The sequence below is a fragment of the Urocitellus parryii genome, chromosome 10 (genome assembly GCF_045843805.1).
Source record: "Urocitellus parryii isolate mUroPar1 chromosome 10, mUroPar1.hap1, whole genome shotgun sequence".
NCBI lineage: Eukaryota > Metazoa > Chordata > Mammalia > Rodentia > Sciuridae > Urocitellus > Urocitellus parryii.
In genome coordinates this window covers 62,168,410-62,182,270 of record NC_135540.1, presented here as the reverse complement: position 1 = coordinate 62,182,270, position 13,861 = coordinate 62,168,410, and the positions used below count along the sequence as shown (strand labels likewise).

Below are 13,861 nucleotides of genomic sequence, written 5' to 3'. Positions count from 1 at the left end.
TTAAGACTCTGATGTAGGCTCCCTATTTACCTCTCTTATTGTTTCTCTTGCTGAGAAAAAACTTTTTAGTTTAAGTAAGTCCCATGTGTTGATTCTTGTTATTAACTCTTGTGCTATGGGTGTCCTATTAAGGAATTTGGAGCCCGACCCCACAATAATAGATCGGAGCCAACATTTTCTTCTATCAGACACAGAGTCTCTGATTTGATATCAAGCTCCTTGATCCATTTTGAGTTAACTTTTGTGCATGGCGAGAGGAGGGGATTCAGTTTCATTTTGTTGCATATGGATTTCCAGTTTTCCCAACACCATTTGTTGAAGATGCTATCCTTCCTCCATTGCATGCTTTTAGCCCCTTTATCAAATATAAGATAGTTGTAACTTTGTGGATTAGTCTCTGTGTCCTCTATTCTGTACCATTGGTCCACCCGCCTGTTTTGGTACCAGTACCATGCTGTTTTTGTCACTATTGCTCTGTAATATAGTTTGAAATCTGGTATTGCTATACCACCTGATTCACACTTCCTGCTTAGAATTGCTTTTGCTATTCTGGGCCAGACTCTGGGTGACACAGCAGTGTCAGTTGTAAATGTAATCTCTGTTTCAGACACTTTCACAAATAAGAGATGTATGGGATTCATTCTTCAGCCATATTGAACTCAATCACTCATTAACTGTAAAGCATTCACTCTATCTTCTCTTCTATATCATAATTACCATAGCATTTTATTACTACTTTTAAGTATCGAGAAAAAATAACATTATATTTCTTTTTTTAGACTCTGACCTTATCTGTGTTTATAAACACTATGTAATTTGTATTATTTGTTAGCTGTATATGAAAATAAAAGGAATTTAAATTTTAAAGAATTGTATATTTAAGACCAAATTTTAACTATATTGTGAAAAATAAACTTAAGACAAAAGAGAATGAGTGCAGAAAATGTTTTATTTTTCTTCTTTTTATATTTGCTTTGGGAAAAATAAAAATAAAAATAATTTATATTTTATATAAATGTCATTAAACACATATGATATAGCCTGGCTGATACAGGGAAGGCATTTGGAATCAGATAGCCTCTTGTTATTTCCTGGTTCAGTAACTTATTAGCACAGTGACCTTGGGTAGCTATTAAATTACTTGTGCCTTGTTTTTATCATGCTAACAGTAGAAATGATGATGCTCTGAGGATTCATAGAGTTAGTATTTAAAATGTACAGCCTAGTTCTGAAGTTTAGCAGATAAAACAAAATTTGGTTAACAAGAGTTATTATTCTCTCCCTTTTTTCTCCCTCTCTGTGTGTTTCTGTCTGTCTCTCTCTGTCCCTTTAGTGTCTGTCATATTGTTGGTTTCACTTGAATTTCCTCTCTGAATTGAAGGTGAATATACTGTTTTCATTTCTCTAGATATTGGTTTTGTGGATGGCTCCTCTTTAGTTGTAAGGGACATAAACCAATCTATTTTCAGACAACTTCCAAAGTAAAACCATGGCCAAGTTAAATGGCTATAATATTAGCTCCTTAGGAACTTGATTGGAAGTCATTTCTATATTGTGTCTTATGTATGTGCACCTGCCTCAACTGGCAGCTTGAAATGATATCCCAGACAAGAGTTTAAATCCCCATATAATGTTGCCTTTATCCTGATATATAATGCCAGCCTGAATTAGCTTTCTATTGTTATCCTACTACATTTTCAATCATCATGAATAAGTACCACAAGTACTTTTGTATGGAGAACATATGACCAATATACTAAAAATTAAGTATTTGTAGATATGGTGACATTTGATATTAGTGTTGTAAAGATTTGGACATAGCCTTTCCTATATTGCCTATGGGGTATACTCATTCACTAAAATGGCTTTGGGAATAGATATTGAATGTCCAACTATCAGTAATATAACAGTTTCTCCATATATATGGTTCAATTTCTCCATATATCTGGTACAATTGCAGTGATTATCACAGTAAGAGATAGGATCTTGAAGACAAAATGTATTTACAATGTCTACATAGCTATAAAAATAATTGCAAACTAATATTCTTTGGGTCAAACAGGAACAGACTATAAATTCTTCCTGTTGAGACTGAGTCTTCCCAGCAACTATAAAGTGAGTCTGGTGGTTCAGTTCTTTAATAAAAAACTTGATGGGGAAAAGAATTCAATCAGAATTCAAAAGGCCTTACTTGAAAGTTATACAGATTTTTAAAAAATAAAATTAATTTAGTGATAAGTATAGCAACTTTAGTTCATATTACACAAGAATGTTTCCCCTAAAAGTTGTCAGGTACTCACTGGAATTCTGAGACATCTAGATATAAGAAACAATTTTACTATCAGTCTTTCTTTGGTGAATTTTTTTTATTGTCTTATTTTTGCCTTATGTACTAATCTTCACAAAGTTTTTCATTGTTTTGCCTAAGAGATCTACTGTTTTATGAAATGTATTAGTTGTAAAACATTCTCCTACTTTATCTATATTTAATGTGTAGCCAAATTTCATTTGAATTCAATTTCATTCAAATTCAAATTTCATTTGAATGGATAGACTCCCATGTGTTTATAGTGGATAAAGTTGTATATAAACTAGTTCAGTGGATACAAAAATCCATAAGTGAGCATTGTTTTGAATTAAAAAATAAAAGGTAGATATTGAGAGTGGGCCTTTCAATCAAAATTTAAAACAAATTCCATTCAGTATTTCTAGTCAAAAATTAAATTAAAAGGGGCTGGGGTTGTGGCTCAGCGGTAGAGCACTTGCCTAGCATGTGCAAGGCTCTGGGTTCAATATTCAGCACCACACAATAAATAAATAAATAATAGCAAATAAATACATAAATAAAATAAAGGTATAAAAATTAAATTGAGCAAATATTAATCCTAGCTATCTTTCAACTTTGGTCCCTTTCATTCTGCCCACATGCCTCAGTTTTTGCTCACTTTGGCAGCTATGCCAGTTACTTTTTATGCAAAACTTGGCCACATGTTGTCAGTTCCCTAAACTCATTCTGCTGTCCTCCCTTCCTAACCACCAGTCATCACTAATCTTTGCTCTAAAGCTATGATTACTCAAGGCCACACTGTAGTTTTTAAAGCAGTAATTATCAATCTAATGAATCCAATTGAGTCTAATGAATCTAATTTACTAATGGGTAAAGAACAGAAGAGACTTACAGGTTGTTTTTTAGATATTTCTTTGAGATAGCCACTCACAGTTTTCTTTGATGAATTTTGTTTAAGGAACCTTCTGGGAAGATACTTTATTACTGTCTCCTGTTACAGAAAATAAAATATCAAAACCTCATTTCCTAAAAAAGTTTAATTTGAATTCTGTCCATGTAAAACATATCATGTACAGTCTGTTCTTTAGGGTAATAACTATAACTAAAGATGATGATTTTGTAATGCTAGAAAGGGAGTAAATATAAACCCCGGGGGAGGGTGTATGTGACTGTTTTGACCCATTTGTGCTTATCTATTATCTCCATAGTAGAGAACAAGTTCTGTTTTCTTCTTAGGTTTCTAGACATACTGATGCACAGATTTCAATAATAGATGTTGAAAAACAGGCTACTTAGTGACATTTTATACAAGGAACACTGTGACCTTGTGTATGGCTTTACATTTTCATGTTCATATGTCCCTAAATAAATAAGTTCACAATGAATAATGTCAAATGCTCTAAGACTATTTTTGATAGAATATTATCAGACTTAATAGTATATTACAGAAAGGACAGCTTATCATATGACATGATGACTATAACTGAGTTTGACTACTTTCTACCTACAGTCTGTTTCCATAAAGCAATAAATGTAGTCTGTGCTTCAATTGCTGCTTTGTGTGTGTTCTTGACCTTTATGATCATTCTACATCCTGAATCCACTTAAAATAGAGTCAATAAGTGCCATACCTTTTCTTTTATACTGTGAGGTTGAAACAGAACATCAGATAATATAGAAGACACCTATGCTCCCCAAGGAAACAGATGAACCTTCTTGGCTTGGTTTGCCATTGGGTATTTAATTTTTGAAGTATTACAGTTGGAAATATAGTTGCCAAAAGAAAAAAACTAGCAAAGAATGCATGAATTTCCACGTTTACATTCTTATTGGGCCTATACATAGTTCTTTGATACAACTCCAAGAAATACATTGCATTTTATTATTTTATTATCTGCTCCTAATGGCTTAATAAAAAACTTAATTTACCATCCCTTCAATTTCTCTTTTGAATTATGGAGTTAATGGTTTATTCTGCAAAATTACTCTTAGCAAAAAAAAAAAAAAAGTTAAACTGATTTTTTCTACTTCATACATACATTTAATATTCATATTTTTAAATTATAATTAAATTACTATGATGGGCTGGGGATATAGCTCAGTTGGTAGAGTGCTTGCCTCCCATGAACAAGGCCTTAGGTTCAGTCCTCTAACACTATACACACACACAAAAAAAAAAAAAAAAAAATTACTATGGATCTTGATATGCCAGAAAGTCTTTTAATCAGAAAAAAAAAATGTGTTCATGGTGACTTAGTATTTAAAAAAAATAAATCCTCCTATATGCAAGAGAAAATATCAGTTTCCTAAGTTGTTAAAGGTCTTTTCCAAGGTCACATAACTGGAAAAGAGATGTGGGATTGAAATTAAGTTATAAGTATATAAGTATACTAGAAAGAACATCAGTTCTTTCTAGTATACTTGCAACTTTAGAGGAACATCACAATTGGATTTTACATGAAGAAACTTACATCTCTAAAAAGGAGAGGAGTAAGTACAATTAATATGGGAAAAGTTTTCATTAAAAAACATGATTTTTTTTACTGTTTCTTGGATAAATAATGAACAAAACATATAATAAAAAAGTAAAAATGAGGTATGGGTACTGACACTTCCCCTGCAGGCCCACCATGCCATGGAGAAGATGGAGGAGTTCATATATAAGGTCTGGGAGGGGCATTGGAGGGTCATCCCATGTGATGTACTTCCTGACTGGCTGAAGGACAATGACTATCTGCTACATGGCCACAGACCACCTATGCCCTCCTTTTGTGCTTGCTTCAAGAGCATCTTCCGCATCCACACAGAAACTGGCAACATCTGGACCCATCTGCTTGGTTTCTTTTTGGGAATCTTGACCATGCTTAGACCAAATATGTACTTCATGCCCCTCTTCAGGAGAAAGTGGTTTTTGGCATGTTCTTTTTGGGTGCAGTGCTCTACCTCAGCTTCCCCTGGCTCTTCCACACCGTTTATCGTCATTCAGAGAAAGTCTCCCAGACTTTTTCCAAACTGGACTATTCAGAGATTGCTCTACTGATTATGGGGAGCTTTGTCCCCTGGCTCTATTACTCCTTCTACTGCTCCCCACAGCCTCGGCTCATCTACCTCTCCATCGTCCGTGTCCTGGGCATCTCTGCCATCATTGTGGCACAGTGGGACTGGTTTGCCACTCCTAAGCACCAGCAAACAAGAGCAGGAGTGTTCCTAGGACTTGGCTTGAGTGGTGTTGTGCCCAGCATGCACTTTACTATTGCTGAGTGCTTTGTCAAGGCCACCACAGTGGGCCAGATGGGCTGGTTCTTCCTCATGGCTGTGATGGACATCACCGGAGCTGGCCTTTATGGTGCTCAGATTCCTGAGTGCTTCTTTCTGGGAAAGTTTGACCCATGGTTCCAGTCCCATCAGAATTTCCACATCCTGGTGGTGGCTGCAGCCTTTGTCCACTTCTAGGGGTTCTCCAACCTTCAGGAATTCCTTTATGGCCTAGAAGGTGGCTGTACTGATGACTTCCTTCTCTGAGCCTTCCCACCTTGAGGTGGAGGAGGAACTTCCCAAGTGCTTTTAAAAATAACTTCTTTGCTGAAGTGAGAGAAAGAGTCTGAATTGTCTGTTTCTAAAAGAAACTTCTTAGAGAATTCAGTACCAGTTAAGCTTCAGCTCACTTTCACAGCCACTGGGCAATAAACTTTCCATTCCCATTCCCCTAGCTGGGGAGGGTGTGGATGGTCAACATAGTCATCCCCCTCCTCAACAGTCACCCTCCTCAGCAAGACAACCACCATTCCTTCACAGACACAGTACTTTGAAGCTCATTTTGAGATCTTACCTGCTCCTTCAACCATTTTAGGAAAAAAATATGGATTGGGACTCTTCAGAAATTGTTTTCTTTTTTTGTTTTTCCTGAAAGAAAATATTCCTCTCTTATCCCTGTCCTTACTTTGTAACCTGGCTCATAACAGGCCATCCATTTTTGTAGCACACTGGTCCCATCTTTCTAGGGCCTAGATCTGCTTACGTAGCAGGAAGAATAAGACACCAGCTTTTACATAGCCCGACTAATCATGGAAGTGTGTCCAGGCTTCAAATAACTTGAGTTTTAATTTTTTTTTCTTGGCAGAGTAATGTAAAATTAAACTGGGGAAAGATATTTAATATTTAATACTAAGCTTTAAAAAGAAACCTGGTATCATTGCTATGTATCTTGATGCAAAGATTATGATGATAATAAAAGAAAGTACAGCAAAAAAAGATGTAAATTGTATACATATATGTGGAGTATGGTATTGATAGGATATGTAAGGAGTAAAGCTGCATGGTGTAGTTGGAACCTAGCATGGAGGAAGCCCACGATTGCTATGAGTTCAGGGAATTTTGCGTGGACTGCATTATAAACGGTCTTAAGTTCTGCAGTGAATAAAATTGCATTATAACATGGAAAGTGGGAAAAAATAAGTTTTAATCATCTAAGAGACATAATCAAACCCATGCAGGGAAAGCCACCAGTGGTAATGTGAAGACTATTGTTGCCAGGTAAGAAATTGGAGCAAGGAGAGTAGCTACATATCAGAATAACTTCAGAAAGGAAGAATAATTGCTCTAGGAAATTAGAATGGAAGAGAGTAGATTATTTCAAAAAATGGCACTGTGAATTGAGCAAGTTACTATATTAATACACCAAACTTTGGGAGAGATGATTGGAACATGTACCACATGAGGATTTAGCTGTGGACTTCAGAGTTATCCCTGATAACAGTTCTATGAAATCATAAAATTAAGAGTAGAAATGAGTTCAAATGAATTCATTAAATGGATATCTATGGCACAATATGTGAATGCATACTATTATGAAATATAGAAAATGAGCAAAAGCAAGTATAAATTTAAAACTAATAATTAGTAGCCTTAAATAGAGTTGACAGTATATTTCTATAAATTTCAAGAGTGGATCACTAAAAACAAAGAATAAGCAGACAAAGAAAAATACATAGAGAAAATTTTTAAATAAGTTCATTGAGAAACAAAGTGCTTAATTAAAATGCTGAATACTAGAAAAGAGGTAGATAAAGCCTCTATTATTGTTGAGAACCTAATTTTCTGGGAAATCAAGATAAGGAAACCTCTGAGGACATAAAAGAAACATAGATAAAACTAAAAATTTTTTAAATAAAATCTACAAATGGAAAGTAGATATTACATATATAATTAGAGTTCCAGAAAACAATGATTATAAGGAAGAATTATAGTGAAAAATATGACATATTCAAATATCCCTGACCTGAAAAAGTTGTTAGTTCCTCATTTAAATAATGAGATCTTATTGAGATCTTATCAAATGCCCAAAAAACCCTAAATAGTTAGCAGTAAGATTTCCAAAATATAAAAAAATCCCTAAAATAATTAAGAGAATTAATTTACCTTCAACACAGTAAGAAAAATAGTGCCATCATAAAATTATATTATCAATCAGATCAATTTGGAAGTAAAATGAAATGATAGTCAGATGCAGAACTAACTTCATTTAGTTCTCATATAGCTTTAGCTTTTATAAAGACAAAAATAAAACAGAGAATTTTCTGTTTGAAAACAAATAAATTGAGAAGAACAAGATATTGACAGAGCAGTACAATAAATAAGGAGAATAACAGGACATAAATAAGTTGGGCAGCATGCATAAACATAAATGATATGCATGCCAAATAAGCTTCAAATTCCCACTTCTATTGATGTGTTTTTTTTTTTTTTTTCAGTACGTGGTCAAATTAAAACAGGAAGTAAGTTCAGCAGTTCCATGATGGGAAAGTTAATATCATTATGGAAACTGTATAATTAGGAAATTGGACATCCTCAATTGTGGGAAGGAGATAATAGAAATTATAATTTTTCCCAGTTATTAGAAATACTGGGAAAAAATAAGAATATTAACAATGACATACCTAAAGATGCCAAATGTGTACCAAAGCTTTGAAAGAAAAAGCCCTTTCTGAAATAGTATTAAATGTGTTGCTTAGAGAGCAGAGCAGACTATTTTCTAAATGTGTGTCAATTTCTTGGGATATATAGTTGATATGAACTATAATCATTTCCCCATGAGTATCAGTTTTCTCCTGACATCGACAAATAAATGTTTCTTTTTGGGGAGATACTATGAATTGAACTCAGGACACTCGACCACTGAGCCAAATTCCCAGCCCTATTTTGTATTTTATTTAGAGACAGGGTCTCACTGAGTTGCTTAGCACCTGTCCTTTGCTGAGGCTGCCTTTGAACTCATGATCCTTCTGCCTCAGCCACCAGAGCCCTTGGTATTACAGGCTGCACCACCACACTGGGATCAATGTTTCTTTTTGTGAAAATTAAAAATTCTAAACCAAATCACATTGCTTCTCAATGTTTAAATCTGTGCTAAATTCTAGCTTCCAATTTTCACAAATAAGTTGCTGGAATCCATTTGCACTGTAAAACTAGAATCCAATTAAGATAGCTGACTTATCACAGCTCCACTGACATGATACAGCTAGCTCAAAACTGACCATATAGTTGTATTTATGGAATAGAAATGCATAAGTAATACAAATAAGCACTTTTATTTATCTTTTCTTGAAAAGCCTATTAAACAAGATTAGGATAACATGGCAACAATTTTAAGTGATAACTCTTGAGTAATAACAAGACTGTTAAACTAATTGCCATTTAAAATACACACTTAAATAAAAGTACCCTTCTTTTCAACACCATTCATATGTTTTTCTCATGAAAATATTCACACAAAAAAATCTTCAGTCAGAATATTACTTAGCAGATTCTCTTCAAATGTACTTTGGTATTGGAGAAGCCAAGATGAAGAGAGAATGTTTAACAGGTACAAAAGAGCAGTTAGACAGGAAAAGTATCTTCTAATGTTTTATAGCACAATAGGATACTTATTGTTCATAAAAATTAATAGAATATTTCAAAATAGCTGGTAGAGAGTATTTTGAATATTCCCAACCCCCCAAAATCATGTGTATCTGTGGTAATAGTAGTATTCAAAACCTTGATCGAATAATTATACATTGCATATATGTATTGAACCTGACATAACTTTTCTATGTTCACATATAAATACATGACCAGTGAACCTCCACATCATGTACAACCAGAAGAATGGGATCCTAATTAGGATAAGTTTTACTCCATGTATGTATGATATGTTAAAATACACTCTATCATCATGTATATCTAAAAAATTAAAATTTAAAAATAAATATTGTTGTGTACAGCAAAAATACATACTTAAATATATTTAAAAGATCTGAAGAAATGCTATTTTTCATATGAACAAAAAAAAATTATACCAAAGTAATCTTTCTAAAGAGAACCTAGTTTTATCTAACATGAAAATCATGTTCTTTAGTTTTTCTTGTTTGCTCATGAATTAAATATTGTAAAATAAGTTAGAACTACATTTTAGATACTTCTGACTGGTTTCAAATATGATACATTATTTTTAACCTGTTTCCATTTTTTCATTTCTTATTGTTACATATTAGTTTTTACGTAACATTAGGATTAATTTGACATAAATATAACTACAAGAAATGTAGAAATGTCTGTTTTAGTTATATTTAGCCTGACATAAATTTTATAGGGACATATTCTTTCCTAAATACCCTTGTTTATTGCATCTACCTTTATCATATTCAGGTGATGGTAGGAAAGGGACCATCTACCTTGCAAATCACAGAGCTGTGGAAAGTGGTAAAGATTTAAAAAATATTTCATTTTTAATTAAGAGAAGTTTAAAATTTTATATAAATATTTTTCATAATTGCTGTAATATATTTTTCTCATTCAAATTTTCTGGATTCTTTTTTATTATACTGAATAGGAAAAACAGACATTATTCAATTTTTTAAAGATGTTTTCTTTGCATTTCAATATTTAACCACAATAAATGGACAATTTGAGTATAATCAGGCAGTCAAAAATAGAGCAGTAGAAATTTGGCTTTTTATTGTGCTAGATAATGCTAATTCTTCTTAGTGAAGTCACTTTGTCCTATTTTAAATTATTATATTTCTCTGTAGCCTTCCCAATGATCTGGCTAATTTCAAGAAGCATTCTTTTCTGTTCATTTCATCATCTGCATCAGCATTTAGACCATGTAAGTTTTATAGAAAATTTCCTAGGAAACTGGTTAAATTTTGGTCATTTTTAAAATATTTTTGAAATATTTTTAAACCTATAAGACAGTACTTCAAATTGTTCCACATTATATATTTTAACTTATTTAAAGCACAATTTTATTAATATTACTTTAATATGTTGCATTTTACTCACATTTTGGGTCTGAAATTCAAAGGAAAATGGTCAAATGGAATGAATTCAGTGGAAAAAAAAAGAATAATTCCAAGTCTCTGTGGAGACTCCTGTGTTCAAAGAATTTAATGTGATTGCTGAGTGGAAATCAGAGAACCATATCTGGGTCTCTTCAGGAGTAGAATCAGCCAGAGGAAATTTTCTTATTTTTCACTTGTAAAATGGTTCAGTAATTGTTTCTAAGCTTGTGGTTTTAATACACTGAGGGTAATAAAATTATGCTGCATTTGATGACAGGAACAGAATAAAAAGTTTAAAGAGAAAAACCTACATCCTTAAATGTGAGCTTTCCTTTTAAAATTATTTAATATGAAAAAAAAACTATATTTAGAAACAAAAATGTAAGTGGGTCAAGTACTTTGTCCAAAGTTCAAACAATTCATGAGCATGAGGACCAGAATTCAAGTCCTATGTATAGGGTTTCTAAATAACGGGGCTATGTTTCTTCTTCAGTGTTTCAAATGCCTATCATGTGTTGAAATAACCAATTCAGATTAACACAAACATCTCAATGCATATATATGCCATTTAAGTGGTTCTGTATATTTTTGTTCAACATCAAATTCCACAAGGAAACAAGAAATAAGGAATTTTGGTGGTCACAGTAACTCATTTTAAGTAGATGGAAAATTATTTTAAATGAATAAACAGATGAATTCATCAACAATAGTGTCTATATTTGAATATTCTTTCTTGGGGTAATTCATTATTATATACAAGAATCACAGGGGCTTGTGTTTTAGCTCAGTGATAGAGTTCTTGCCTAGCACATGTGAGGATTGGACCTCAGCACTACATAAAAAAAATAAATAAAGTAAAGGTATTGTGTCCATCTACAACTAAAAACAATTTTTAAAAAATCAAAAAGTGTCATTTGTGTGAGTTTTTAATGTTTCTTTGTTAAAAAAAGATAAATATTACAAAGTCAAATAATAAATCCAGATAATAATAAATTAAAAAAAAAGTAACACTCAGTTTCTAGTATTTTGTAAGCTGGTCAAATGCTTTAAGATTTCCCTAAACTCATAAGTGCTTGCAAATCAATTCTACTTAATAATTGAAATCATGGACATAAATGAGCTCATTTGGTTGTTTATATTGTTAAGTATCATATCAAAATTAAGTAGAAAGTAATTATGTGATCACTTACGAAGTAAATAAAAATCAAGTGAAGTACTTAAACATTGAAGTATATAAAACAATTCTACATTACTCTTTTCTTAAATATTTATGCTTTCAGTTAAGATTTATATATCCAATGGTATGTTTTTCACAGAGCTGAAAACCTATGTGTGAGTAGGGTTATAGAATAGTATAGTCCATTTTGTTCAAACATTAGATATACTAATTATTTTCAAGGGTGACTCTAGAATAATTTTTACCTTTTGTAACTGCAGCATACCTTTCAAGTTATTTAAGAATTGAATTTCTTTATGTGCTCCTAAATTTTAAATCTTTTACTGAGCCTGAATTTTCACTGAGCATTCACCAAAGAAGTGTCATACTCTAATATTATTCTGGTTCAAATATAACTGCAAGTGAAGATTTTTGGAAAATAAAGTTACAGAAATAAAAGGTATTATGTGTTTTTATTTTAAGTGGAAAATGCATAGTTGTGGTGGACATCTTTGAGGAATCCAATGTTTCTTTTGTTAATATAACAGGATCTAATTCAGCTGACAGATTAAAGTTTTCATTTGTACAAAAGCAAAAGTGTTTAATTATTTGGAGGATATTTTGTAGTTTATGAGGTCACTGTCCTTGAGAAGTCCCTTTTCAGATCAATATTTTTGAGAGAGTCAGAGCTTGGTAGGACATATAAGAGAAAAAGATCAGGGGCTGGGGTTGTGGCTCAGCGGTAGAGCGCTGGGGAGGCCCTGGGTTCGATCCTCAGAACCACATAAGAATACATAAAAAAATAAAGGTGCAATGCCTTCGTGTAAAACTACAACTAAAAAATAAATATTTTTTAAAAAAAGAGAGAAAAAGATCATAATCAATGACTGAACCTAGAAAGTATTGTGTGTCTTCCACAAAAAATATCAATTTTATAATTTCAGTAATATCAAAGAAACCTTAATTAAAATAAGCACCAAAACCAAAATTTCTTCCTCAACTATGACAATTAAATGTATTATTTTTTCCTATTTTCATTCTTGGATATTTTAAAAAATTGTATGGTAGGAAATTATCATTTTAAAAACTTTCACAATCTTTCCTTACCAGAATATTTAATATATTTTCTCATTGTTAAAATATATGATTTCAAACTCTTTCATGAGATTTTTAAAGCAAAATTACTTGCTGCCCAGTTAAACATTATGTAGCATGAACATAAAAAAATCAGAATTTCTCCAGCAGAATCTTATTAATAAACTGAAAATAGTTCCCAATATAGAGCTTGGTCTGATATTGCAGATAAATTTAATAAGTTGGATAATTATTAAAATTGATCTCCTTAAAGTGATCTCAAAGTGACTATAAGTTTTGATATTTTAAGTAGATTATTTTTTCTATGAAAAAATGTCACAACTAATGTCAGCTAAAAAATAGCTTTAGACTATAAAAATATTAAGTGGAAAAAATGCTTTAGATGTTTTGTCACAAATAGTTATCTACAATAATTGTTGAGAAAAAGGCAATCTAAAATTTTCTTCATTTGAAATAATAAATTAAGTAAATTTTTAAGAAATAATTGGTACAAAATTTTCCAGGAAACCAAAAATATTTTTTTTTCTTTTTTAAGTTTTTTGTTATTGGTTTAGACAAATGTATCTTCTTCTGATAATTTCACCATTTTAGTTGACTGAGGACATTTTAGTTGTTTTATGAGTTAAAATTACTTTTTAGTTATGCAGTTTGTAAACCTCAAAGAGAAGTTTCATTAGGAGGTAATGAAATGAAAGTTGTTTTGAAAGAATTGCTTGTCATTCATCATTGCAGAAGAACTCGAGTAAGAAATTAAAGAACATTTTATGTAAGCATCCAAATAATGAGGAAAAAATTAAACATTCTCAAAACATATTTGAGAAAGGAAAAATCATTTTTAAAGTTAGGTATTCACTTCTTACCTGTCATTGTATGGTCTGATTTCTTTCTCTCTTTTCTGTTCAAGCATGAAAATTCAAGTAGGTAGACTTTGTAAGAATGATGGAAAGTTTTCATTTTCAACAGTTTTCTACTGAGTTGTTTTTTCATCCATATTGCAACGTT

General features: G+C 32.0%; 1 pseudogene; it reads left to right on the top strand.

Moving 5' to 3' along the window:
* The window catches only part of LOC113183421 (adiponectin receptor protein 1 pseudogene), a 58,655-nt pseudogene extending 52,846 nt beyond the window's left edge, over positions 1–5,809 (top strand).
* The last annotated feature ends 8,052 nt before the right edge of the window (positions 5,810–13,861 follow it).